Raw genomic sequence first — 27,352 nt, 5'->3', positions numbered from 1 at the left:
AGATTCTTTTGAATCCAGCCCCCCCCAGAGTCCGTGACAGAATGGACTGCTCCCTCCCACCACCCCGCAAAGTCTGGTCAGGATGGACCCTACCTGGCGCCAGGCGGTCCGGGTCCATTGTCTTCGGTCTGCAGCCATCCGCTGCCGGGCTGCGGACGCAAATGGTGTCCAGCGTAGTGGATGCCATTTGCGTCCCTGCCCTTGACCGTGATAGGCTACGTAAATATTTATGTAGCCTATCACAGTCAAGGGCAGGGATGCAAATGGAGGCCATTTGCGTGGCAGCGGACGGAAGTCCGGCTGCGGACAGGCCCGGCTGGTGGCTCCACGGACTCGCCGCGGAGCGGAGCTGGCTGGGGAGGATTCCAGGGGGAGGGATGGATCACCTCCTCCCCCCGCGGACCCCTTCAGCAGACTGGTAAGTGGGTTTCATACACCCCTACCTGTGCCCTCCCCACCAGGTGTTGCCATTGGATCTAACTCATTATCCACCATCTAGAGCTTGCACCTTTCCCATTCTTGACTCTGACAGATAGAGCAGGGGAATCAAAGGGTTGGGAACCTTCTCTGGCCAAAGGGCCACATTTTGGGAGGATAAGAGCAGCTGCCACATACCCCCAAAATGGTGTTCAGAAATCCCTCTTTTTAGGGTGGTGGGAAAAACAAAAATCCCAAATGTTCTCAGAAAAATGTCTTCTAAGAAATGTCCGTTCAGCAATTGATGTCACAGATCTTTAATAGGAAAATCTGGCCATAAAGGTCAATCGTAACTTTTCATTTCGAGGGTAGTGATGAAACCCTTCAGGAAACTGCCCTGGAGGTTACTGAAAACCACTACAGGAGATGTTTTTGCCACCGTTTTGGAGAGGTGTGCACATGTTAAAAACATAAGAACTTAAGAAGAGCCCTGCTGGATCAGACCAAGGGTCCATCTAGTCTGGCATTCTGTTCACACAGTGGCCAACCAGCAGCCGACCGGGAACCCACAAGCAGGACAGAAGCATGTTCTAGAGCAGTGGTAGGCAACTTGGTGCCCTCTTGATGATTTGGACTACAACTCTCATAATCTCTGTTGATTAGCCAAGCTGGCTGGGGCTTATGGAAGCTGTAGCCCAAAATATCTAGAGGGCAGTAGGTTGCCAGAGCTCTTGTCACAGTACTTTAAGGGATGTTGAAGTAATATATCACAGGGCCGTTCGAGTGTTCCGTGTGCTTTGCTAGTTCTCTCTCCCAAGAGAGAGAATCAAATCAAATGTTCAAAGTGGTTTGGTGGAGTCTGGGGGACCTTCTGAAGGTTTCTTTGCTAGGGCCTTCAACTAGTTCCAACTAGGGTGCTTTTGCACTCATGGCTTGCTTGCAGGTTCCCGCTGGACAAGATGGATCTCTGGTCTCATCCAGTATGGCTCTTATGTTCGTACCTCTGTGCTGTATTAGTTTCATAACTATTTTCCCCTAAAATGTTGTGGGATCAACTCATCCTTCTTTGGAAATGCCAGAACTCTAAAGGCTGCCCTTGCACAACCCGCTGCACCTATCCATCTGAAACTTTGCAGGACTGATCCCCTCGGAAGGGGAATTTTGGTAAGTTCTTATCAAAATGACCTGAATAAAATTCGCACCCACCCCAGATTTAAATACATCAATAGCAGAAACACAACCAAAGAAATGATTGGAACTGAAAGCATTCCCCAACCAGCATGCTGGGAATTACAGGGGGGGTGGGGTTGTTTTTTGTTTTTTTGCTGTTTAAACTTGCTTAGGACTGTGCCCTAAATGGCAAAAGCATGAAAGAGATGCAGGAGGAGGATAGGAAGAATGATGCTAAATGAACTTTTTGCAATGATCTTAATTGCAGAAGCTGTTGGAGAAATACCAGCATTTAATCCTTCTTTTTGGGAAAGGCATCTGAAGTGCTAAGTTGAATATAGGTGACAAGGAATGAAGTTATATAGGGCAAACTGATTAATGAAAAATTAATGAGTCACCACACCAGGAAGGCATACACTCACGAGTTCTTAAAGAGTGCAAACATGAAATAGTTGATTTTTGAAGAAAAGTTTGCAAGTTGTCATTAAGATTGGCCTCTTTACTAGAAGAATGGAAGATAGCTAACACAATTTTTTACACAGGAGATGTAGCTTGGATCCTGGAAATTAATAGCTCATCAGCCTAACTTCTGTCCTAGGGGGATGGGTGGAGATTATTCTAAACATATAGACCTGCAATTCCCCCCACCCCCATTGTTGGAAAAAGAATACAGGATTAGGTGGGGCAGCGGATGTTGAGAGCCACAGTCCTTTGAGGGTTACTTGTAAGGAGTGTGTGTTGGTGGGGTGCAGGGAAAGGCATCAGTGGGTGGGGCTTATCCCTTATCTCTCTCTTTCTGCCACCTTCTTCTCTTCCTACTCATCCAGTAGGCTGCCAGGGAAGGGCAGATTGCCGTTGCTAGAGGTCTGAACTAGTGCTGTGCCTGCTCCCTATTTTGGGGACCTTTTTCTCTCCCTGCAAAAGAGGCATTGGTTTTTTCTGCCTCTTTCTCAGGCAGAAGGAGAATTTCAGATAATTTTCTCCTTGTGGAGAGGGACAGGTTTTCCACATACCTTTTTTTAAAGTGTAGGTGATTCTTGGGGGGTCTTCTTTCCATTTTTTAAATATTTTTATTAAAAACAACAACAACCCTGCACTTGCAGGAGCTCAGGACTCATCTCCAGCTGGGAGTTCTTCCTGAATGCCTACTGGAGAGGGAGAGGTCACACGGTCCCCTGGGAGTTCAGAAAGACCTGCCAGGCTGCAAAAGAGTTCTGGGCTCCTGCAGGGAGTGATAAAAAAAAAAAAAATAGAGAGAAGACCCCTCAAGAATTGCCCACACTTTAAAAGAATATGTGCTAACTCTGTCGCCCTCCCCAAGGAGAAAATTCTCACCTCTCCCACCCTCTTTCACCAGAGTTTTCATTCCCTCCCTCCCCCACCCCCCCAAAATGCTGAAAGTGGAAGAATCGAAATTTGTGACACAGCACTAGTCTGAACTGATTGACTATGCATATCTAAGGGAGTGGATCATCTTCTCTCATTCAAGCTGCCCTGGGAGGCTCAGATCTGCTAGGAATGACCCACTCTTAGGGACAAATGAGAAATTCATTTCAGTTCAACCAGAATTCACCCAGTCTGCATGGCCTGGAGCTGAACATGGACCCAAATGAAAACTGCAGTCAAAGCCTATACAATTCCAAGCTTGTCATGCAATTCATGGAACAAAAAATGCATTCAAAAAATGTGGAAAAAGGTAAAGAAGCACATCAATAGGACAGAAATGCATACATTTTAAAAATGTGCATGAAAATATGCATGGATTTTCATCTGAAAAAAGAAGAAGTCTGCAATCCGATATGGACATGAATCAGAATGAACTTCAAGGTAGAATTTGGAGAACTTCACCAAGCTCGAGTTTTGCTGATTTGTACACCCCTATCCACTCTTCATTTCTTCTTCTTGTGTTACCAGTGGAGGCGCCTCCATAGAGCCAAATGAGACTTACCCCACCCAAGAAATTTTTTTTTAAATGCATTTAAATATTTAATTGCAAAAAATTCATCAGTTAAATATTTCTGTGTGATCCAGGCTAAGGGCTTCTCCACACCAAGCTTTTTCTCCCACAATTTACCGGGAATTCGGCTTCCAGATTCTTTGTGGGATTAAGTTAGCTCCATATACAGGCTGACACAGGCTTTTTCTGGCACTTCCTTTGTCTGCAAGTTCTACATGTTTCATCATACAGCCACTAGATGGCACTGTTATAGCAGGACTGTGCAATTTCACACAGTCATTAAAGTGGATCAACATTTATCACTGCAATATCCCCAATCTTTTAAAACTGGGATAAAGGTCAGAACAGGTGGGAGACATCTTGGAGATTGATGATGTCATGTAAAGGACCCACAAACTTCCATGAGTGCCCAGTCATGAGTGTGCAATAAAAGCCTTGTGTAGAAATGCTCCCAGTCACTGAGTCATTAATCCTGGTTTTCTTTTGGTTGTCCAGTCCCATTGCTTCTCCCTCATGCCTCAGTCTCTAGTTTCAAGCTGGTTTTTCATCAAGGCCCCTCTGATCCTGTCAGAGCAAGGGGCGAAGGCCTGCAGATGAGAGAATCACATGATAAGACTCCCTGGCTCCAGTCTTCTCAATAGAGGGAGGGACAAATTACTAGTTTCAGTATAGGCCCCCTTTTCTCAGGGAATTATCAAAGCTTTTAGCTAAGGCTGCCAGCAGTTGTAAGGAAATTTTCAGCCAATTGCATAAATCCAGTGAGCTTTGAGTAGGGCCAGCCCCTCAGATACTTCTGGGACACCACTTCCCTCCAATTGGCTGACTTCTCTCTATTAGGGCAGGGCCATAGAACCAATGCCAATATGAGGAAGAAAAGGTATACTGCAAAAGAGCAGATTCCTTCCTTCCATTTAAGAGTCCTGGTTCTTCTAACAGGACTAGTTGGTCTAAAAGGGAGGCCTGGCCTAGTAGGCTTTGATGTTCAACTATGTGCCCACTTGTCCCCTTGTCCATAGAGAAAGTCCATGGCTGCTAGAGCGACACCCGCAGAAGCAGATGCTCTAGCTCGCGGACTCTATGGTTGCAGCCTGGAAGTCATCCGGAGTCCATTTTAAGCACTGGGGAGCCCACCAGACAACACAGGAAGCCACCCTGGGGCCCCTTAACCCTTTTGCAGGGGGGAGATTCACAGGCGTGGCTTACTAACCATGGGGAATGTGGTTTTCTGCCCCCACATGACACTCTAAGCCACTGTGGTTAGCAGAAATTCCCTAACCATCCCGGCGTAGCATGACATCTGAACAGAGCCTTCCTTTTTAGGAAATACAGACATTGGTATTCAGTTTGGAGAATAAAAAATAGTATTTATATAATTATAAATTAGTATTAATAAATTAGTATTATATAATACCAATTTATAAATATATATAATAATATATGTGTAATATATGTATTTATAATTTATTTATATAATAAGTACTTTATGAGTACACTGGTATAATTTCATTCACCATGATGAAAGTAGTTTAATGTAGGTTATGATGGGAATGATTTGGTATTGCTGCCTCCTGTTAAAAAGGCAGTCAGCAGAAAACAAAACAGAAGGCAGAACAGAAGGAGCGTTGACTGGCCCTACATGCATGCAAGGCTAAAAGAGAACAAAAGAGACTACAACCTTCTTTAATGAAGAAAAGGTAAAATGGTTTACTCACAATATTCTTGCATAAAAATGGAGGTACAGCGTAGAGTTTCAAACAAAGTTTGTTCAGTCCATTTGTCTGTGTTCTATAACACTGGCAGGAGAGAGTGCAAATACTCCACTCCCAGCAATGGTGGAGGCCAGAGAGAGAGCAAGGGGGGAGAAGGAGGAGGAGCAAAATGAGGAAACCATGTTGTAGGCTATAGAGATCCTAAGGCTAGCTATGGCCAACATTTCCATGCATTAACTAACTGCAACACTGCCCCCTTTCTGTAACTTGCAGGCGAGGCTGCAATACTCCCAACAGATTACTTGGAGAAATGGAGTAAAGTGATATCAGATTGGTTACAGATTAAATTCATGCAGACACTGTAGCCTTGAATCTTTTATGTTAGGGGATATCTTCTCTGGGATTTGAGAGTCCCAAAGGTATGTTATCGCCTGGCCTCAGGGTGGGGGGTGGTAACTTTATTTATAAAAATGTAAATAAACAAGGGCCAAGTATCGGATCGAGCATGATAATGAGGCAAGGAGTGTGTCATTTGCTAGAGGAACAGCAGACAAATGCTTTTGGAAAATACATCACAGGGAGAAGTGCCAGAGAAGGGCTTTTGTTTGGAATACAATGTTTATCCCTGCATTTCTCAGACTGTGGGTCAGGACCCACCAGTGGGTCTCAGCCAATCTTCGGGGCAGTCTCAGTGCAGCAGAGTGCCCAATGCCTCTTCGCTTGACCACCTGTGCCATGGCCATACCATGCACACTGCATAGGCAGGTGTGGCAGCAGGCATTGGGCAGAGAGCGAAGCTAATAATAATAATAATAATAATAATAATAATAATAATAATGAGGAACAGAATAAGAGAGGGAAGCTGTTATAGGAGGAAGTGAATGTAAAAGCAGGAGGAGGGAGGGATGAAAGAAACTGGCTGTTGAAGTTAAGAATACAAGTTAAGGATGGCACAAGGATACAAGGTAAGGATGCATGTTAAGGAGGGCAGAAGGATATAAGTTAAGGATACAAGCTAAGGATGCAAGTTAAGGAGGGCAGAAGGATACAAGGTAAGGAGGGCAGAAGGATACAAGGTAAGGATGCAATGTAAGGAGGGCAGAAGGATACAAGTTAAGGATACAAGTTAAGGATGCAAGTTAAGGAGGGCAGAAGAATACAAGGCAAGGATACAAGGTAACGATGCAAGTTAAGGAGGGCAGAAGGATACAAGGTAAGGATACAAGGTAAGGAGGGCAGAAGGATACAAGGTAAGGATACAAGGTAAGGAGGGCAGAAGGATACAAGGTAAGGATACAAGGTAAGGAGGGCAGAAGGATACAAGGTAAGGATACAAGGTAAGGAGGGCAGAAGGATACAAGTTAAGGTAAGGATACAAGGTAAGGAGAGCAGAAGGATACAAGTTAAGGATACAAGGTAAGGATGCAAGTTAAGGGGAGCAGAAGGATACAAGGTAAGGATGCATGTTAAGGAGGGCAGAAGGATACAAGGTAAGGATACAAGGTAACGATGCAAGTTAAGGAGGGCAGAAGGATACAAGTTAAGGATACAACGTAAGGAGGGCAGAAGGATACAAGGTAAGGATACAAGGTAAGGAGAGCAGAAGGATACAAGTTAAGGTAAGGATACAAGTTAAGGAGGGCAGAAGGATACAAGTTAAGGATACAAGGTAAGGATGCAAGTTAAGGGGAGCAGAAGGATACAAGGTAAGGATGCAAGTTAAGGAGGGCAGAAGGATACAAGGTAAGGATGCAAGTTAAGTGTGAAAGGAGAATGGGAGAAGAAATGAGAGGAAATAAGGAAGAAGATTTTGAGAGACATGTGGGGAGAGGAAAAAGTATATGTAAAATAAATGGTTTTCTCTACTTAAATCAGTGGTCCCTAACCTTTTTGGGTTGGTGGGCACATATGGACACTCTCATAAAATGGCTGCCATGGAGGGGCTTGCTCTTTCATAAAAGAGCTGCTATTTTGGGGTGTGGCCAGTCACAAAACACTCATTTTCCAGAGGGCAAACTGGTGAGACTAATAGAAACGCAACTAGCCTCAGAACCTAAGTACAAGGCAGAGATGGTGGGTCTGAACTCCAAAATGAAAACAAAACGAAACATTCTTTTGAACACAAATAAAGATTTTGAACCCAAATAAAGACCAGCATTTCACTTTGCAGCATGGCAATCTCCCAGGGGTTTTTTGTAAAAAAATAAATTAAAATTATCTTAAGAAATAAAATTAAAAAAACAATGGAGGCTGGTAGACTGATGTCTGCCAAGAGAAATGTCGATGAACACGAGAGATATACGGATTGCCTAAGTTCCATTCTGCCTGTGTTTTGTGGATTGCCAGGTGCTTTTTGGTCTGTGCAATGGATGCTAATTATTATTTTTTCATCATGCGGAGATATACGCAAATGATTCCCTAAGAGGGTTCGCAACAATTTACATGATTTACCTTAGTACATAACATTTAGCATATTGTCTCCCCTTCCATTCAACTTTCGCCCACGCATATTTGCCAGTCTCAGCAGAAACGTGCATATTTTCCTACGAATAAATATGTGTACATTTTCGGAAAGTAAACAAAAAAGATCCAAAAGTCCACAGACTGTGCAGCCTGAGGGGGCCGCTCCACAGCAGATTCTGCAGGTCAGATTCTTAGAACCCCAAACCCATTTTAGTCCCTCTCGAATGCTCCAGCGTTGCTGATGAGCACACCCAGACGTAGAGCCTCTGGATCAGGAAATTTGTTCTGAAATGAGGAGGCAGAGTAGCGATGTCTATATTTAACTTGAGGGAAGCCAAATGATGGAAATCCCTGCTGCAAGGAAATAGTGGTGGCAAAGAATTTAGCAATTTTCAAGGAGGGGTTAGATATCAATATAAGATGCTATCGGTAATTGCCAGCTGATTATGCCAAACTCCACCACCATCTGTCACCATTTTGTGACTGGCTCTGGCCCTACAACATCATTTTGTGACTGGTGGGTCTTAGTCATTTCCCCCTCCCTCAACTGGGCTCTGGGGTAGAAAGTTAGAGAGCCCCTGGTTTATCCAAAAGTGCACACACACACACACACACACACAGTACGTGTGTGTGGAAGACATATGCTACTATAACTGTTGTACGAATGCACACTATGCACAAGCAAAAGAAAGAAATTGGCCCCGCCAGTTCCAAATCTCACCAGCCGCCACTGTGTGTGACAATGAAATCGATGAGAGTGTGGCGGTCCAGGTCATTTTTGTAGCTGTGCCCAATCTAACTCCCTTCCAAAGAACATCTACCTTGGCCCCTCTGTTTTTACTTGTTGCCAACAAATGGAAGCACTTCTTTCAAAATAAGGCTTTTAAAGGGGTTGGACTTGATGGCCTTGTAGGCCCCTTCCAACCCTACTATTCTATGATTCTATGAAGGCTGTTGCAGAATGGAAGGGAAGCACACACCGGCATCTAAGGGCAGCTGGGTTGTCTGTGTGTACATGTTCTTAAAGGCAGTGAGGCTCTCAGATTATATGTAATGTCATGCATAGGTACCTGAATTTGCTTGCTTTCCTCTTCCCTAACCATTCTTTTCCTCTCTCTCTTCTATATTGTGTCTATTAGATAGTGTGCTTGGGGGTAGGAATGGGGGGATGCTGGAGAAATGTGAGACGGATTAAAATGAGTTCGAATTTCTAAAAATCTGACCTGTGGAACCTACCGGGCCTCCTCAGGCCATGACGATCTCCTCAGGCCACTTTCCGATTTTTTTTTTTTTAAACTTTCCCGAAATTTACGCATATTTATTTGTAGGAAAATTTGCACGTTTCTGCTGAGTCTGGTAAATATACTCAGGGAAAAGTGGAATGGGGTGTGGGACAATACGCTAAATGTCGTGTACTAAGGTAAATTATGTAAATTATTGCAAACCCTCTTATGGAATTATTTGCGTGTTTTTCTGCATAATGAAACAAAATTCAAATCCATCTGTGAACAAACGCCAGAACGAATGCCACTGCACAATCCACGAAATACACACAGGACGGATTTCACAAAATCTGTACATTCCTAGTAGGAACTGCGTCATCGTCATCGTTTCATCTTCGTACAGTGCTTAGAAAACTTCAGGTGTTTTATAAGAAGATGACGATACTCTGTGTATTATGCAGCTGTGTGTTTAGGCTCCGTTTAATTGTTAGCTTGTTAGATGACTCTTAATAGGTGTTATATTTTTCTTTCTTCCACTTGACAGTTCTCAATAGGGATAATGGTCACTGGACAATAATGCAGCCAATCAATGTTTGCAACATTGCTTTGGAATCTGTAGCGACTTTTCTGATCTTTTGGAGTGGGGGTGGGGGAAGCTTTCCGCTAGTCTTCTTTGCAGAAAATGTCCTTGCACATGGGGAAGAATTTCTGGATGTAGTGGCAAGAGTGTTGGACTAGGAGCTGGGAGATCTGGGTTCTAGTCCCCACTCGGCCGTGGAAGCTCACTGGGTGACTTTGGGCCAGTCACACACTCTCAGCCCAACCCACCTCACAGGGTTGTTGTTGTGAGGATAAAATGGAGAGGAGGAGGATAATGTAAGCTGCCTTGGGTTCCTTGCAAGAGGAAAAAAGGCGGGGTATAAATGCAATAAATAAATAAATAAATAAATAAATAAATAATATTCCAGCATTCTGTTCACACAGTAGCCAACCAGATGCCTATGGGAAGCCCACAAGAAGGACATGAGTGCAACAGCACTACTTTGCTCATGTTCCCCAGCAACTGGCATACAAAGGCATACTGTCCCTGATACTGGAGGTAGCATTTAGCCTTCATGACTAGTAGCCATTGATAGCTTTATCCATCTCCATGAATTTGTCTAATTTCCATCCATGCTGATGGCCATCACACCATCTTGTGGTAGCAAATGCCACAGTTTAACTATGTGCTGTGTGAAGAAGTCCGTCCTTTTATCCTGAATCTCCCACCTTTGAACTTCATGAGAAGCCAGGGGGCTTCTAGTATTGTGAGAGAGAAAGCATCTCCATACTCACTTTCTCCACACCACACATGATTTTATACACACCTATCATGTCCTGCTACCTTACTCACTTTTTTCTAAGCTAGAAAGCCCCAAACATTATAGATTCATAGAATCATAGAATAGTAGGGTTGGAAGGGGCCTATAAGACATCCCTGCTCAATGCAGGAATCCACGTCAGAGTATTCCTGACAAATGACTGTCCAGCCTCGTCTTGAACACCTGCAGTGTGGGAGAGCCCACCACCTCCCTAGGTCATGGGTTTCATTGTCGTATTGCTCTAACAGTCAGGAAGTGTTTCCTGATGTTCAGCCGGAATCTGGCTTCCTGTCACTTGAGCCCATGATTCCATGTTCTGCATTCTGGGATGTTCGAGAAGAGATCCTGGCCTTCCTCTCTGGGACAACCTTTCAAGGACTTGAAGAGCGCTATCCTATCCCACCTCAGTCTTCTATTCTCAAGGTTAAACATGTCCAGTTCTTTCAGTCTCTCTTCATAGGGCTTTGTTGCCAGTCCCTTGATCATCTTTGTTGCCCTCCTCTGAACCCCCTCCAGCTTGTCTGCATCCTTCTTAAATTGTGGTGCCTAACCAGGGCTGAGGAGAGGGGAACTAGTACTTCACGTGATTTGGAAGCTATATTTGTATTAATGCATCCCAAAATTGCATTTGCCTTTTTTGCAGCCACATCACATTGTTGGCTCATACTCCAGCCCCTTGATAATTGGGATTCCATTTTTCAGCACTTCCTCCAGCTCTACAAACTTATGTTTGCAGAGTGATCTCATCATAAATTTGTATAAAGACATAGCCAGTTTTATTTTTGATTCCTTCTTTAATATTCCCCAACATGGAATTTTCCTTCTTCATAGGAGATCCACCCTGGAGAACCATTTCACAGAGTTATCCTCTACAACCCACGAAAAGAGCTTTGGCTACTGGGCATTATAGAAATGTAATAAAGAAATAAATAAGCCCCAAGATCCCTTTCCTGACCGGTCTCTTCCAGTTCAGACTATATTATCATATTTGTGAAGTCAGGAATTATTTTTTGCCCCAGTGTGCACATATTTCTGTAGTGCGGGGTAGGCGACCTGGTGTCCTCTGGGTGTCTTGTACTGCAACTCCCATAATCCCTGCCCATTGACAAGGCTGCCTAGGTCTTGTGGGAGTTGTAGTCCAAAACATCTGGAAGGTGCCAGGCTGTTGCTGCAATGGATGAGATGCTGTGAATATCAAGGCCAGCTGTTAGATCAGAGACGTGAACATCTCAAGCTTGCATACAATCGCCTTTTGCTGGTAGCCCCCAGATGACATCTCAGAAAAAGCCTCATGTAACCTCAGGGAGAACGATTCAAGCTCCACTCTGTGCGTGTTGAGAGAATCACAGGCTAATGTGCAATTTGATTTGAAAGCTACACACGAATAGCGCGGTGTGTGAGAGAAAAACAAAATGATGCGCGTCTCTGCATCTGGCAGAGGGAGCACTTTAGTGCTCAAGATGCTCACTCAGCCGATGGCTTTGCAAGCGACATGGTTGTAAGGTGAGAAGAGGCCCTAGTTCCTTACAGCCAGAGAACAGTGAAAAGCAATTTACACCCCACCCCCCCGGCTTGTCTCCTCCTTTCTCCCCAGTTTCCCCTCTATGTGAATGGTTCAGTTGCAATGGGATTTCCTTCCAGAAACTGAGGCTATCATGCCCCCAGCACGCACTCACACACGCACACACACACACACACACACACACACATCTTCCCCTCGGCTGCAGCGGGGTGGGGGGAACTGTATTTATTATTTACCACTGGGATCAGCAGGGTGGTGTGGGATGGCCATTCTTCCTTTTCAGCCCATTTTAATTCCTTGAATGCCCCATGCTTGTTTTAGCGGGCGAGGTGGGGGTGAGGTTTCCCCTCAGCCGGGATTCTCTCTCAGCAGATGGGCTTCCGTAAGAATGCACGTACAGTCAGACCCTAAGAGGATTTGCTCCAGGCCTTTGTGTGGCTCCCGGCTGCTGTGGGACGCCTCCAAAATCTCAGCCTTTCACTTCCACTCCGAAAGAAAAGAATGCGCCCATAAAGGCCGTGTTTGTTCAGCTTGTTTAAGGGAAGCTGTATGGCCAGCCGAGCTGAGGGCCCGGGCATGACAGCCTCCCCCCCACCCCGACGGCCGCTTTGAGAGAGAAGATGCAGTGGGCTGTCCTGGGAGAGAGGGGCTGAGCCAGGCAGCTTAGGCTGCGTGTGGGAAATGAGAGGGGTTTCAGTTGCCATTTCAATGCGCATTGATCCCTGAATCCCCGCCACAAGTGTGGCTAGGGACAGGTGACCTTGTAAAGCAGAGACGGCCAAGGGCATACAGCACAGCTAAACATGGGCGCTGGGTTTTGCTTCCGAGGTAAAAAGCTCACATGCGCTCTGCCCCATAATGATGTTGCCCTGGGGTGGTGGAGCGGAAAGGAGGCGCACTCTGGCCTCTGCTACTACCCAGGGGGAGCTAGGGCCGTGGAGAGGTTGCGCCCCCTGCCTCTCAGGAAGCACACTGCAGCAAGGGGAAGACCGGCGTGGGCCCATCCGTTGGTCAGAGAAAGAGCAGCTGCAGGGAGGTCGCTTCCCCCTCCCTGCCAGAAAGAACAATCAGCTCCAACGTCCTGTGTTCCTGCTGGGGCTGGAAAGTGGAACAGGAATACACTGGGGGCCCTTCCAATGGCCCAGGGTGTGCATGTGTGTTGTTACCATCTATCCTAAACCATTGAGTGTTATTTGATCAAAAGGCAGAATACAAATCTATCTACCTATCTATCTATTATCTATCTATCATCTATACTGTATATGTGTGTGTTTATATAAATCCACAAAGTACATCTATTTATTTATTACATTTAGATCCCACCTTTCTTCCATGGTGGAACTCACGGTGGCTCCATGCAGTTCCCAGGCAGTCTCCCCTCCAAGCACTGACCAGACCCAGACCTGCTTAGCTTCAGCAAGGGGGCAGCCTCCCGTGCCTTCAGACCAGGCCCTGGAACACGAAGTATTGTGTGGAACCACGGCTTCAATTCTTCTTCCAGGTGATGGGAGGCGGGGCAGGGAAGTAATGGCTCATGAGGGCTACAGGGCCATTGTGTAGCAACCAGTATCCGCTTTGCATCCCTTAGAAAAAAAGGGGGCAGGTCATGATGCAGGCTTAGAAACTTATGCATGGCATAGACAATGTGATTAGAGAGACATTTTTCTCCGTCTTGTTATGACACGGGAACCTGGGATCATCTCGTGAAGCTGAATGGTGGGAGATACAGGACAGACAACAAGACGCAGTGCAAAACTAGCCTGTGGAACTGACTGCAGAAGATGTCTTGCCACTAGCTTAGATGGCTTCCAAAGGGATGGCTACCAGTCAGGTTTCTGATATGTGCCCTCCAGGTTCACTGACAGTATGTCTTTGAGTACCAGCGTCAAGGGCATGACAGTGAGGAAAAGGCTATGCCTTCATGTCCTGGGTAGGTCAATGTGACGAGACTAGGGGTGTATGGATTCCGCACCATCCGTCCCAGTGGGGGATCCTTGGAGGGGGGAGGCAAGCCATTCCTCCCCCCACCCCGGAATCCTCCAAAGCGGCTCCGTTCCGTGAGGATTCCGGGGGGGGGAGGGAGGGAACCGGCTTGGGGGTGCTTACCTTCCCTCCTGCCAGCCAGAGCCATTTGCCTCCTCCCTGTCCCTGCCGATCGCCATGTCTTTTCTTAAAAATAAAAATGGCGATCGGCAGGATGTGCCCATAGACTTATACGTAAAATAGAGATGTGAATCTTGCGTATAAGCCTATGGACACATAGACTTAGATACAAGATTCATGACTCTATTTGCATCCAAGTCTATGGGCACATCCTGCCGATCGCTTTTTTTTTTCTTTCTTTTTTTTTTAAAGAGATGGTGATCGGCAGGGACAGGGAGGAGGCGAATGGCTCTGGCTGGCAAGAAGCAGCCAAGTGCCGTTCCACCTCCAGTCCTCTACTCACCACTGCTTTACACCTTGAAAATCCGAGCATTTCAGATTTGGCCGTTGATTGCCGTAGCGACGTTTTCATATGACAAACCCATTGGTCTATTTGGTTGTACATTATGCTCCCAGAGATTCCATTTCAAAACTTTAAAACTGTAACCATTACAATGTAGAGACACTAGATTCAGTTTTAATTAATTTTCAGGTATACCTTTATTTTTATTTCTTGGATGGTTGCAATGGCCATTGGTTGAAAGCAATAAAAATTCCTTGTGTTGGAACAGCTGGGAGGGGACTATGAACTGTCATTTGTCAACTGTCATTTGAATGAACTGTCATTTGAACTGTCATTTGTCAACTGTCATTTGTGAACTGTCATTTGAATGAACTGTCATTTGTCAACTGTCAATGAACTGTCATTTGTCAACTGTCAATGAACTGTCATTTGTCAACTGTCAATGAACTGTCATTTGTCAATGAACTGTCAATGAACTGTCACCAACTGTCACCAACTGTCAATGAACTGTCAATGAACTGTCAACTGTCAACTGTCATTTGTAAACTGTCAATGAACTGTCATTTGTCAATGAACTGTCATTTGTCAATGAACTGTCAATGAACTGTCAATGAACTGTCAATGAACTGTCAACTGTCAACTGTCATTTGTCAACTGTCAATGAACTGTCATTTGTCAACTGTCAATGAACTGTCATTTGTCAACTGCCAATGAACTGTCATTTGTCAACTGTCATTTGTCAACTGTCAACAGCTGGGAGGGGACTATGAACTGTCATTTCTAGGGCATTCTTGGCTTGCCCAGGTGAAATGCTGGTGGGGAGCATGGAGAGAGCTTTGCAGTTGGTGTGACTAGCTGTGACGCTATTCCACCCTCCTCAACTGCTTCATCATCTGAGGGTGCGATCCTATGGGGATAGTCATCCAGCTCTGAACTCGGAGGCGACTGACTATCCAATTTCGGCTGTCTAGCTGGCGTGCCTTGGAGCAGGGGGGCAGAGGCTGGACAGCACATAGGAAGCATCGTAATGGCGCTTCCGCCACCCCCTCCCCTTCTCACCCGCAGGAACACCCCCTTTCCCCTGCTTTGCATACCTCTTACAAGCACGGAGCCAGGGACAAACCGCACCACCTGCAAGGCAGCGGGGAAGAGGCAGGGAGGCGGTTTTCTGGGAACTGACCTCAGAGCTCTGGCTCCGAGCTCGGTTCCCAGACAACAAAAAATCCTATGGCTGTCAAGTCACTAGAGGCCATAGGACTGCACCCTAAAAATATGGCTGGATGTCACCTCCAGTATCAGAGGCAGTACACCTCTGAGTAGCAGCTGCTGGGGAACATAAATGAGAGCGTGCTATTGCACTTATGTCCTGCTGATGGACTTCCCTTTGGGCCATCTAGTTGGCCACTGGGGGAACAGAGTGCTGGACTAGAGAAGCCTTTGTTCTGATCCAGCACGGCTCTTCTTATGTTCTTGTATGTACATTGGTAATGTGTCGGGGGATTATATGTAAATGAACTAAAGTAGAGTTGTCAACATGGCACCTTCCAAATGGTTTTGACTACCACTCCTATCATCCTCAGTCGGCATGGCCAACAAAAGGATGATGGAAGTTGTGGTTCCCTTCAGAAGTTTTGGACTACATTGCCTACCCCTGAACTGAAGGGACTGAAAGCTGCTGGAATCTGTGCATGCTCCAATCCTTGAATTAAGGTTAAAAGAAGTTCATCTTTCCCCAACCTGGAAGCAGTGTTGACTAGCCATGATGGGAGCTGTAGTCCAACTCATCTGGAGGGCACCAGGTTGGGAAAGGCTGTCCTAGTTAATCCAGAAATTAGGAGGAAGGGCAGGATAAGTGAACGAGAAAAGCAATAAAAGAACGTGGAAATCCTATCAGCCCAGGCTCAGCTATGAATTGATATGAGGGAAAATGCCTCCCTACCTTGCAAGGTTGTTGTATGGATCAGTGTGACGGTGTGTGTGAAGTGTTTCATCAAACACTTGAAGAGTGGTATAGAAGAGTTGAGTATAACTGTTAAATTGATCTGGTCAAAGCCAGTAAGGCTGAGACAATGAACCCAAGCATAGTTCCTTCCCCGCATGTTCTGCAACAAGGAAGTCTTTTTCTGGACCTGATAGGCCTCAAATTCCTCCAATAAGAAATCACAGACTGGGGAAAGGATGGCTCTGCCCCTCTGTGGCTGGGCCAATCCTAGGTGAGGAGGGTGGAAGCCCATTGATGGAAAAGGAAGACTTTGCACACACACACACACACACACACACACACACAGAGTTAAAGATCTTAGCGTTAGCAGCTTGGTTAAAGTAGCTTTGCCTGACAATAAGGGTTCTTTTTTAGGGAAAACCTCCCCCCACCCCACCCCACACACATAACCAGCACCTAAAAACCCCGGAACCTTATGGAAGCCTCCAAAATGGGCTTGCTCTGTCACCAAGGTAGACGAGGTAGTTTTCTGCACACAACGGCACGGCATATGGATAATGTGGCATATGTATAATGAACATTTTCATGGCAGCATAGCTACGTGGGGACATAAGTCCCCTCCCCCACACACACACATGTACTTAGTCAAACTATGGAATTCACTACCACAAAATATAGTAGTAGCCACCAATTTGGATAGCTTTCAAGGACAAATTTATGGAGAAGAAGGCTATCAGTGGCTATCAGTTGTGATGGCTCTGTGTTACCTCCAGTATCGGAGGCAATGAGCCTATGTACACCAGTTGCTGGGGAACATGGGCGGGAGGGTGCTGTTGCGCTCATGCCCTGCTTGTGGGTTCCCAGTCGACAGCTGGTTGGCCACTGTGTGAACAGGATGCTGGACTAGATGGACCCTTGCTCTGATCCAGCAGGGCTCTTCTTACGTTCTTATGGGAAACACCTCTTTGATGAGACCCTAGGTGACTTCCAGCAGACAGGATATACAATACTGGGCTATATGGACAAATAATCTGACCGGGGAGTAATGTGTTCTTATGCATTTGGGAAAAAGATATTCGGATTGGTGGATCTGAGTTCCATAAAACCCCGAGTGTCAGTTTGGTGTGTTGTAAGAACGTCAAGATTCAGGTAGAGTTGGAGAAGTTTTATCTTACTTACTTACTTACTTACTTACTTATTTATTTATTACATTTCTAATCTGCCCAGTAACTAATGTCCTCTGTGCACATTGCAAACAGTTAACAAGCTCAAATACCACAGACCAGTTACTCGTATTTCCCCTCCCTGTTCTTGGCCCGGCCAGCCCCAGATCTGACGTCGACCAGCAGGCGGAGGGAAGAACGCGTGAGGTCGCTGTCCTGTGGAGACAGAGGGTGCTGTTCATTTGGAGGGAAGAGCTGGCGTGATGAAGGGCCTCGAAAGAAACGGAGCAGAAGGAGTCGGGGATGGCGGCAAGGCATGCTGGGTAGCGATGCCCGGAGCTGAACGCAGGCCAGGCTGTCTGGCCGTCCCCATGGTCACCTCAACCGGGGGAGAGCGGCCCACCCTCCCAGACAGCCATGGCAGATTCTAGGTCACAGGTGGCCTTTGCCAGCACAACTGGCTTGGGCTGGTGAGGGGAATGTTGGCCAGTTGGTGATGCAAAAGCACACTTGGCAGAGGAAGGCCCGATATTTCAGGCCTTCTCAGGCGGTGGCACATTCCTCATCCCCCAGCACGTGCAAACACAGAGACCTGATGGCCTGATGGGTCTGGCTTGGCAGGGTGAATAGCAGAAGCGATGTAGTGGCTAGAGTGCTGCACCGGGAGTCGGGAGATCCGGGTTCTAGTCCCCACTAGGGATGCTGGAAAAATTTGAGATGGACTAAAATGAGCTTGGGTCTCTAAGAATCCTTCCTGCAGAATCTGCTGCGGAGCGAGCCCCTCAGGCCACGTGGAGTCCATGGGACTTTCGGATGATTTTTTTTAGTTTCCTGAAATTTACGCGTATAAATTCGTAGGAAAATACGTAAGTTCCTTCTGAGGAAATGTTGAATGGAATGGGGGATAATATGGTAAATATTACGTACTGAGGTGAATTATGTAAATATTTATGTAAATACTTAAGTAATTATTTGCCGATTTTTCTGCATGATGAAAAAATAAGATTCGCATCCGTGTGCGGGCGGACGAAGGAGCAACAGGAGCCTGAAAATCCGCAAAACACAGACAGAACGGATTTTACACAGTCTGTGCATCCCTAGTCCCCACTGGGCCATGGAAGCTCACTGGGTGACTTTGGGCTAGGCACAGACTCTCAGCCCAACCTACCTCACAGGGTTGTTGTTGTGAGGCTAAAATGGAGAGGAGGAGGGTTATGTATGCTGCCCCGGGTTCCTTAAGGAAGAAAAAAGGTGGAATATAAATGTAACAAATACATAAGGAATAAGAAGTGGCCTGAAGGACGCCTCATGTCCACATGGGGGGCTTCCCCCACCCTCTACCCCCTCGTCCAAATGCCCCCCTCGAAGCTGATTTCAGCTGAACCGTGCTTTTCTTTCTCGGATGTCGCTTTCAATTGGCAGGATTGACCTCGGGGGCAAGAGGTGACACATAGATGCATGTTCGCAGCAGCCCAGTGAGGGCTGCCCAGCCGCCTCAGGGACGGGACAAATATTTTATGAGTAATTTAATATCTGGAACACACAGGCTCGCTCGTTTCCAGAGAGACGAGGCTCCTTACGGCCCACAAAGCCTGCTTTTCATAAGGAATCAGCTTGGCGTGTGTGTGTTTGTGCGTGTGTGTGTGTGTGTGTGTGTGAGAGAGAGAGAGAGAGAGAGAGAGAGGGTCTCATCCCAGGAATTAACCCCTCTGTGTCTGGCTGCTCACGCAGCATATGTGGGGGGGGGGGACAGGAGCTTATGGTCTCTTCAGCCTGTCCCTCACTGTCTTGTCTTAGAATCAACGGGACAGGAGAGGCCGAAATCTCCCCCAAGGGACCCTTTTTCATTCAGCCTGTTTGAAAGCCCAAGGCAGGCTGGGGCTGCGTTTGCAACAAACAGCCTCACACCCCGGGGTGTGAAATTCCAGCACACTCTGTGAGTGCTCTGGTCAAGAGCAAAGCGGCTCCATAGCTGGCCAGAAAGACAATGGCTAGAGAAAAGGGATTCAATGTAGCCAGTAGCCCAGAAAGAGGAAGGGAAAGAGGCCTTGGCTAGGCTACGGGTCCCCTTCGACTCGCCCGTCCCGCTCAGCGCGGTGGGGACACCTGTGCCTCTCAGACACAGAGCAAAAACCGTCTCGGCCTGCCTCGACATAAAAAGGGTCATTTCGGGACCGTTCCACTCCCATCGAAATGGGTTGCTCCCATCCGTTGGTTTTTCAGAGAAACTTCTAAGAACATCCCGCAAGGTGCTGTGTTCGAAAGCAGACCCGGGGGTTTAAAAGGCGTCCCGTGCAATAATTTTTGTGGGGATGGGAGAAATCCGAGACTAACGTGCGTGCCTCATGAGAAATGACCCTTATTGGAATCAACAGGAAGGTAGTCCTAGGTGAGTGTGCTGATAAAGGGGTGGAATGAACCAGTGAAACAAAAGTGTGTGTGTGTGGGGGGGCATTTCACAAAACCCTTTCTCCCTGAACTACCGGGTCAATATCATGATATTTTGGTCAATCGCTGCTTCTTGCCAACTTTGCTGCTTCCCCTGCTGGTTTCTTATGACCCATAGAAGGGCCCTGGCTGACGAAACCAAAACCTTGCCTGGGCCATGATTTCCAAGCCAGGAAGAAAACTCACCTCCCACTGCCAGGGACCGTGGAGCCGGAGGGAAGCACCCTCTGGCCCCATCTATCAGCCACACTGCTGGGTTGTGCGATCTGGGGTTTGTGCATTTGTTGTTGTTGTTGTTCAGTCGTGTCCGACTCTTCGTGACCCCATGGACCATAGCACGCCAGGCCTTCCTGTCCTGCGCTCTCTCCCGGAGTGTGCTCAAGTCCATATTCATTGCAACGGTGATGCTATCTAGCCATCTCATCCTCTGCTGTCCCCTTCTCCTTTTGCCTTCAGTCTTTCCCAGCATCAGGGTCTTTTCCAGGGAGTTTTCTCTTCGCATTAGGTGGCCAAAATATTTGAGCTTCAGCTTCAGTATCTGTCCTTCCAATGAGCAGTCAGGGTTGATTTCCTTTAGGATGGACTGATTTGACCTCCTTGCAGTCCAGGGGACTCGTAGGAGTCTTCTCCAGCACCACAGTTCGAAAGCATCAATTCTTCGGCGCTCAGCCTTCCTTATAGTCCAGCTCTCACAGCCATACATTACTACTGGGAAAACCATAGCTTTGATTAGTCGGACCTTTGTCGGCAAGAGGTGATGTCTCTGCTTCTTACTATGCTGTCTAGGTGTGCCATAGCTTTCCTCCCAAGGAGCAAGCGTCTTTTAATTTCATGGCTACAGTCACCGTCTGCGGTGATCTTGGAGCCCAAGAAAGTAAAATCTGTCACTGCTTCCATTTCTTCCCCTTCTATATGCCAGGAAGTGATGGGGCCAGATGCCATGATCTTAGTTTTTTTAATGTTGAGTTTCAAACCAGCTTTTGCACTCTCCTCTTTCACCCTCAACAAGAGGCTCTTGAGATCCTCTTCGCTTTCTGCCATTAGGGTGGTATCGTCTGCATATCGGAGGTTGTTGATAATTCTCCCGGCAGTCTTAATTCCGACCTGTGATTCATCCAACCCGGCATTTCTCATGATGTACTCTGCATATAAGTTAAATAAGCAGGGTGACAATATGCAGCCTTGTCGTACTCCTTTCCCAATTTTGAACCACTCAGTTGTTCCATGTCTGGTTCTTACTGTTGCTTCTTGACCCTCGTACAGGTTTCTCAGGAGACGGGTAAGGTGGTCTGGTACTCCCATCACTTTAAGAATTTGCCACAGTTTGTTGTGATCCACACAATCAAAGGCTTTAGCCCCGTTCAGTTGTTCAGCCTAGACAGAGCAGGACAAACATACAAGTCCACCCTGTCCCGCATCCATTCAGACCTTGCCACATTGAGCGGCGAGTTCTGCATGGGAGCTCTGCTTGCATTGCGTGAATGCAAGGAGGCCTCTCCAGCGTGATCAGGGACCCTGCTTTATTAGGGTCCCCAGTCATGTGAATTGAGGGAGGGAGCACTGGAACACAGGGGGCAGGCCCTACACACAGGTTTAGCCCACACGGGGGTGCGGGTGCGTGTCATTTATTACAACCTTATTACAAGTCGCCGTAATGATCATTAGATCACATGGTAGAATTGTTCCTGTTCTTGTTGGTCTTCCAGGATCACTTAAGCAGAAGGGTGGTTTTGATCCTGGAAAATCCATCCTGAGGAAGGGCAAATATTGAGTGAATAGTGCCTTCTACCAACTTCGGTTGGTGACCCAGCTACACCCCTATCTGGAAAAGGGTAGCCGGGCTGCAGTTGTCTATGCGCTGGTAACCTCCAAGTTTGATTACTGCAGTGCGCTGTATGTGGGGCTGCCTTTGAAGAATGTTTGGAAGCTGCGGCTTGTGCAAAATGCAGCAGGCAGACTGATAACGGGGACCAGAAGGTCTGAAGATAGAAGACAGACTCTGGCCTGTTTGCACTGGCTGCCTATATGCTTCCCAGCCCAATTCAAAGTGCTGGTTTTGACGTATAATGCCCTACATGGCTCGGGAACACAGTACCTGACAGAATGCCTCTCCTGGCATGAAAAGACCTGTACACTATGCTGTGCATCTAAGGCCCTCCTCCGGGACCCTCCTCCAAGGGAGGCTCTGAGGGTGGCAACAAGGAAGAGGGCCTTTTTGGTGGTGGCTCCTCATTTGTGGACTAATCTCCCAGACGAGGCCCGCCTGGCGCCAACATTGTTATCTTTTTTGGTGCCAGGATAAAACTGCCCTCTTCTCTCAGGCATTTGGCAGCGTATAGCGAGTCTCTTGATTGTCTCTGGCTGATTATTTTAAATTGTTTTAGATATATGTTGTTGTTGTGTGTTTTACTCGTTTCATGTCATTATGTGAATGGTTCTTATATTTTATATAATGTATTTTAATGGTTTTTAATTTTTGTGAACTGCCCAGAGGTCTTCTGCTATGGGGTGGTATAGAAAGAAATATAATAAATGGATGAAAGAAAGAATAGAGCTGTGCAGATCAGGTGGGTGAAGTCTGAAGGTCTATTGCCTTTGAGGGCGAGGGGGGACACAAACCAGCCAGCTATACTTTGAGGGGAATGCCAGCAGCCATAGATTTTTTTTCAAGCCAGAATTGTTCCTGAATTGTTCTTTAATCGTTCTTAAAACAAACTTTCATTCTTTAAACAGAGGTTGCTATGCCAGAAATTAAAGAACCAGGTCCTCTCCCCCGCCTTGTCGCACACAAATCCTCAGTGGAGGAGAACAGTGTCTTAACCTGGGTCTAAGGATGTTTTGCTTGTTGTTGTTTATTCGGTCAGTCACTTCTGACTCTTCGTGACTTCATGGACCGGCCCACGCCAGAGCTTCCTGTCGGCCGTCGCAACCCCCAGCTCCCCCAAGGTCGAGTCCGTTACCTCCAGAATATCGTCCATCCATCTTGCCCTTGGTCGGCCCCTCTTCCTTTGGCCTTCCACTTTCCCTGGCATCAGCATCTTCTCCAGGGTGTACAGAGTATATAAAATCCATTCTGTCTGTGTTTCACAGATTGTCAGGCACTTTTCATTCTGTCATCCGCTGATCGACAGAATCAGAATTTTTTTAGTTTCCGAATTTGCGTAAAGGTCTGCCTGATCAGTGTCGGCACTGGAAAAAGGTATTCGAGAGAAGCACAGAAGAGGCAAAATGCTTTTCAGTTATGGGGGGGACGACGACTCTGAAATAAGTCCTATTAATTTTGATGGAGTCAAATCCAAGCTTTTCCACACGAGGCATTTATTGTGCACTTGTCATTCCCTACTCACTGTTGTTTACGGGCTGTTTAGATGATATCATGACCCTCCAGTTTCACTTCTGTTTGTAAAAAGCATTTTCAGCTTTTTTTAAAAAAAGCAGGGAAAAGGTGGTATTATTTGTCAAAGCAAAAGAAGATGTTTTCCCCACTTGTGTATTTGCACTATTCCACTATGCCACAGTGCCACCTAGGGGTTATGTAGCAGAAAAGCACGAAAGTAAACACTCTTTGTGTAGTGTTCAAATCTCCATTCTGCGACGAAACTGAAAGTAAACAGAATGGATTAACAGCCTTGGGTAGAAAAGCAATAACAGCACTATTTTTTTAAGCAGGGAAAAAGCAGTACTATTTGTGAAAGCCAAACAAAATGCAATTCTCCACTTGTATAATCATGTTATTCCACTATACCGCAGTACTACTTAGAGGTTATGTAACAGAAAAGCAGGAAAGGAAATGCTTTTGTGTACAGCTCAGATCTTAATTCTGCATCGAAACCGAAAGCAGAAACAGCAGATTAACAGCCTTGTGTATGAAAGCTCTATGATTCAGTTATCAATTCCAGGTGCTGGTAGGAATATTTTTTCCTTTCTTTTTCTCTCTTCTTGGTCATAGAAAGAAGTCTGTTTCATTGCTATATGCTACATCCAGTATGAGAGGCAGTGTGCCTGTGTACACCAGTTGCTGGGGAACATGGGTGGGGCAATGGTGGCACTGTTTCACTCCTGTCCTGCTTGTGGTTTCCCGTGGGAAGCTCATTGGCCACTGTGTGGACAGAATGCTGGACTAGATGGACCCTTGGTCTGATCCGGCAGGGCTCTTCTTAGGTTCTGAGGTTGTTCTTTGCCCTGCAAAGGAGTTGGGGGTGAGAGGGCGGGGGAGAGACTTGTCTAGACATCCACAGACCCATAGCTGAGGTGGAGTCTGGGTGTGGGGAAACCTGTAGGGGTGGCCACTGAGGAGGCAGCTATGAAGCGTGCTGACCCCTCTCCCCACCACACCCCGAGGGAAGCCCTTGAGAGAAGGGACTGTGCATCCCTCCTTGTCTACGGAGGCTTGGCAGTCCTGAGGGGAACCCAGACGTAGCAACCGTGCTGTGGACCAACCCTTCCCTTTAGGAATTTCCCCCTTTCTACTCCCCCCCCTGCACAATACCTAATGGAGTCTCATCCCTCCATTATTTCCTAGGAGGAAGGGAGAGAGAGGTAAATTCAGAGTGTGAATCCAGATGTCAGGAATGAACCTGAGCATGTGGAGATGTCTAGCAGCTCAGGCTCAGAATGGGAACAGCCAGACAGGGGAGGCTCCCTCCCTAGTGAGCTCAGATATGGCAAGGCCTTCTTCCCGAGACCTTGGCACACAGAGGGCTCAGCCGGAAGGGTCCCCCCTCTCCCCCCTCCATGAGAACCCAGGTCTCGGGGGAGGAGGAGAGCGAGGGGCGTGACTCGAGGGAGGCCAGGGTCCGTCGCAGAGCGAAGCGGGGAAGGTTAGAGGCAGAGCTCAGACGCCCCACCCTGTTAGCTATGCGTGAGAGCCTACGTAGGAGGGAGCAACTGTAAAGGACGGACGTCCCCCCCCGCCGCCAACCCAGTCTGGCCAGGAAGTTCTTGTTCAAACTTGCGGCAACTTCTCTAAGTCCCACTTCAGCTCCTCCGTTGGTATTCGTAATTGTGTGGAGTAGCTGTTTCCTTTGTAGCCTGAGAGTTTCCTAGGATTTGCATTTGTAAGGAAGCTGGCCATTAACTAATAAAGTAGTGAGCCCAAAGCCTGGTTTCTTGGGGAGTGTTGATTGCGAAGGAGGAGGACGCAGGAACGTGACACCAGAGTGGGGAACCAACCCGCCTAGATTCTTCTTAATCCCCCTCACCATGTGTCTCCATCTCCTTTCCCACCCCCAATGCCCCCGTCAGCTTCCCTTAACAAGGCTTCACACCCTCCCCTTGGCGTTTGCCCCTACAGCTTCTTTACCCCACACGCAAAGGACCCAAAGAAGCAAAGACGAGCCATTACATCCTATGGCAGAGTGTAGAAAGGGCAGGACTTTGGGACAGTCATGGCAGGACTTTTGGACACAAGGCCAGGGAGCCCTTGAGCAGGAAGGCCCCCAATATGGATTGGCTGGCGTAGCCACATTTTGAGGTCAGTGAAGTAATACACATTGCCATCTTAAAAGAAGCCGGAGGTGGGGGGGGGGATGTAAGACCATTAAGTCCAGAACTTAAAATTACCTAACTGTACTACAGATGGTAAGCTACCAGTAAGAAATGTGTCTCCCTCCATACCTGCCCTCCCGCAAGGCAAAAATGGGGTGGGGGGAGAAAGAGACTTTGCAACCACTCTTCAAAAAATCCATGAAAATTCAGGGAAGGGGAAACGAGCCCTCACATCTCTCTGAAGGCCTACCTGCCCCCACCCATGCCAAAGGCCCAACCTCCACCCCAGTCATAGCAACAGCAGGATGTAGACACTATACATTCCTTTTCTCAGAAATTCGCCAAGGCTTCATGAGCAGGGCTTGCGAGATAGGTGGACTTTCTTTCTTTCTTTCTTTCTTTCTTTCTTTCTTTCTTTCTTTCTTGCGTTCTGCAATCGCTGGGTATCTACTGCCCCCTAGTGGCGATTGGAGGTATTATCTAGTGTTGGGGAGGAGATACACCCTTTTGTAGGGTTGATGGTTTTGTAACATATCCCTAGAGGTTCACCTGGCGCCTACATTGCGCTCTTTCTGGCACCAGGTGAAGACCTTTTTTTCTATTTTCTCAGGCATTTTTAGCATTTCAGCATTCCAGCTGTTGTTGCTTTGAGCTCTGCTGTCTTACATGTGCTTTTGTGTTGTGCTCCCTCCGGAACCAGAGGGAATGAGCCTATGTATGCCAGTTGCTGGGGAACATGGGCGGGAGGGTGCTGTTGCACTCACGTCCTGCTTTTGGGTTTCCCGTGCGCAGCTGGTCGGCCACTGTGTGAACAGAATGCTGGACCAAATGGACCCTTGGTCTGATCCAGCAGGGGTCTTCTTACGTTCTTATGTTTATATATTGTTTAATCGTTATGAACCACCCAGCGGGCTTTCAGCTATCAGGAAGTATAGAAATGTAAGAAAGAAAGAAAGAAAGAAAGAAAGAAAGAAAGAAAGAAAGAAAGAAAGATAAACTGGGGCTTGGGGTTCAGTTGGGAATGGGGGGTGGGGGGAGGCCAATAAACCTGATGAAGATTTACACTGATCCGCTGGGGATGTTGCCCTGAGATGTGGCGGTGGGGGAGGCTCTCGCTCAGACGACTTTGAAAGGGGACTAGGCAAATTCAGGCAGGACGGATCCGTCAATGGCTACCGGTCATCATTGCTATATGGAACCTCTAGATCAGCAGTGGCCCAGGGGAAGAAATCCAGCCCTGTTGAATTCCCCGGAAAGCTGGCCCCCTTTCCCCAGAGCACCTATAGTTTGCTGTTTTTCCTGGTGTTTGTGCAGCTTCCCCCCTCGGGCTGAACATCCAGAAAAACTTCCTGACTGTTAGAGCAAGATGACAATGGAACCAACTACCCAGGGAGGTGGTGGGCTCTCCTGCCTTGGAGGCATTCAAGATGAGGCTGGACAGCCATCTGCCAGGGATGCTCTGACTTGGACTCCTGAACTGAGCAGGGGGTTGGACTTGATGGTCTTATCGGCCCCTTCCAACCCTACTGTTCTATGATTCTATGATTCTAAAAGGCTGAAATGCCTCTCCCAAGGCTTAGCTACTGGGAGTAAAACTTTACCCTAACAAAACACTGGCATTTGGGGTTGGTTTTTTTTCTAATGCATTTTTGCCCCGCCCACCACTAGAATGTGGCCCCTGAGAGCTTCTCTGCAATTGAAGGAGGTTCGTCGCCTCTGGTCTAAATCCAGAGGTCTCTTGCCTTCAGGCCCTGTTTGTAAGCCTCCAAGAGCTGACCGCTGTGAGAAGCAAGGTGCTGAAATAGATGGACCTTTGGTCTGATCCAGAGTGGCTCTTCTCTTTTCTACTGCCAGTTTTCTACTGAGTGTATGTGTGTGTGTGTGTGTGTGTGTGTGTGTGTGTGTGTTGGGGGGGAGGATTTCATCAAAACAAATTGGAGGGTGGGGGAGCCCCTTACAGAACCATAAAGGTGGCCAAGAGTCCCCCCCCCTTTTTAACTTTCTGTTTAAAATCTCCACACCACTCACAGGTGTGCAAGGCTCT

The sequence above is a fragment of the Heloderma suspectum genome, chromosome 15, assembly GCF_057233095.1.
Source record: "Heloderma suspectum isolate Gila_16-S chromosome 15, 16-S_ref, whole genome shotgun sequence".
Classification (NCBI taxonomy): Eukaryota; Metazoa; Chordata; class Lepidosauria; order Squamata; family Helodermatidae; genus Heloderma; species Heloderma suspectum.
This window is presented reverse-complemented; position numbering follows the sequence as displayed.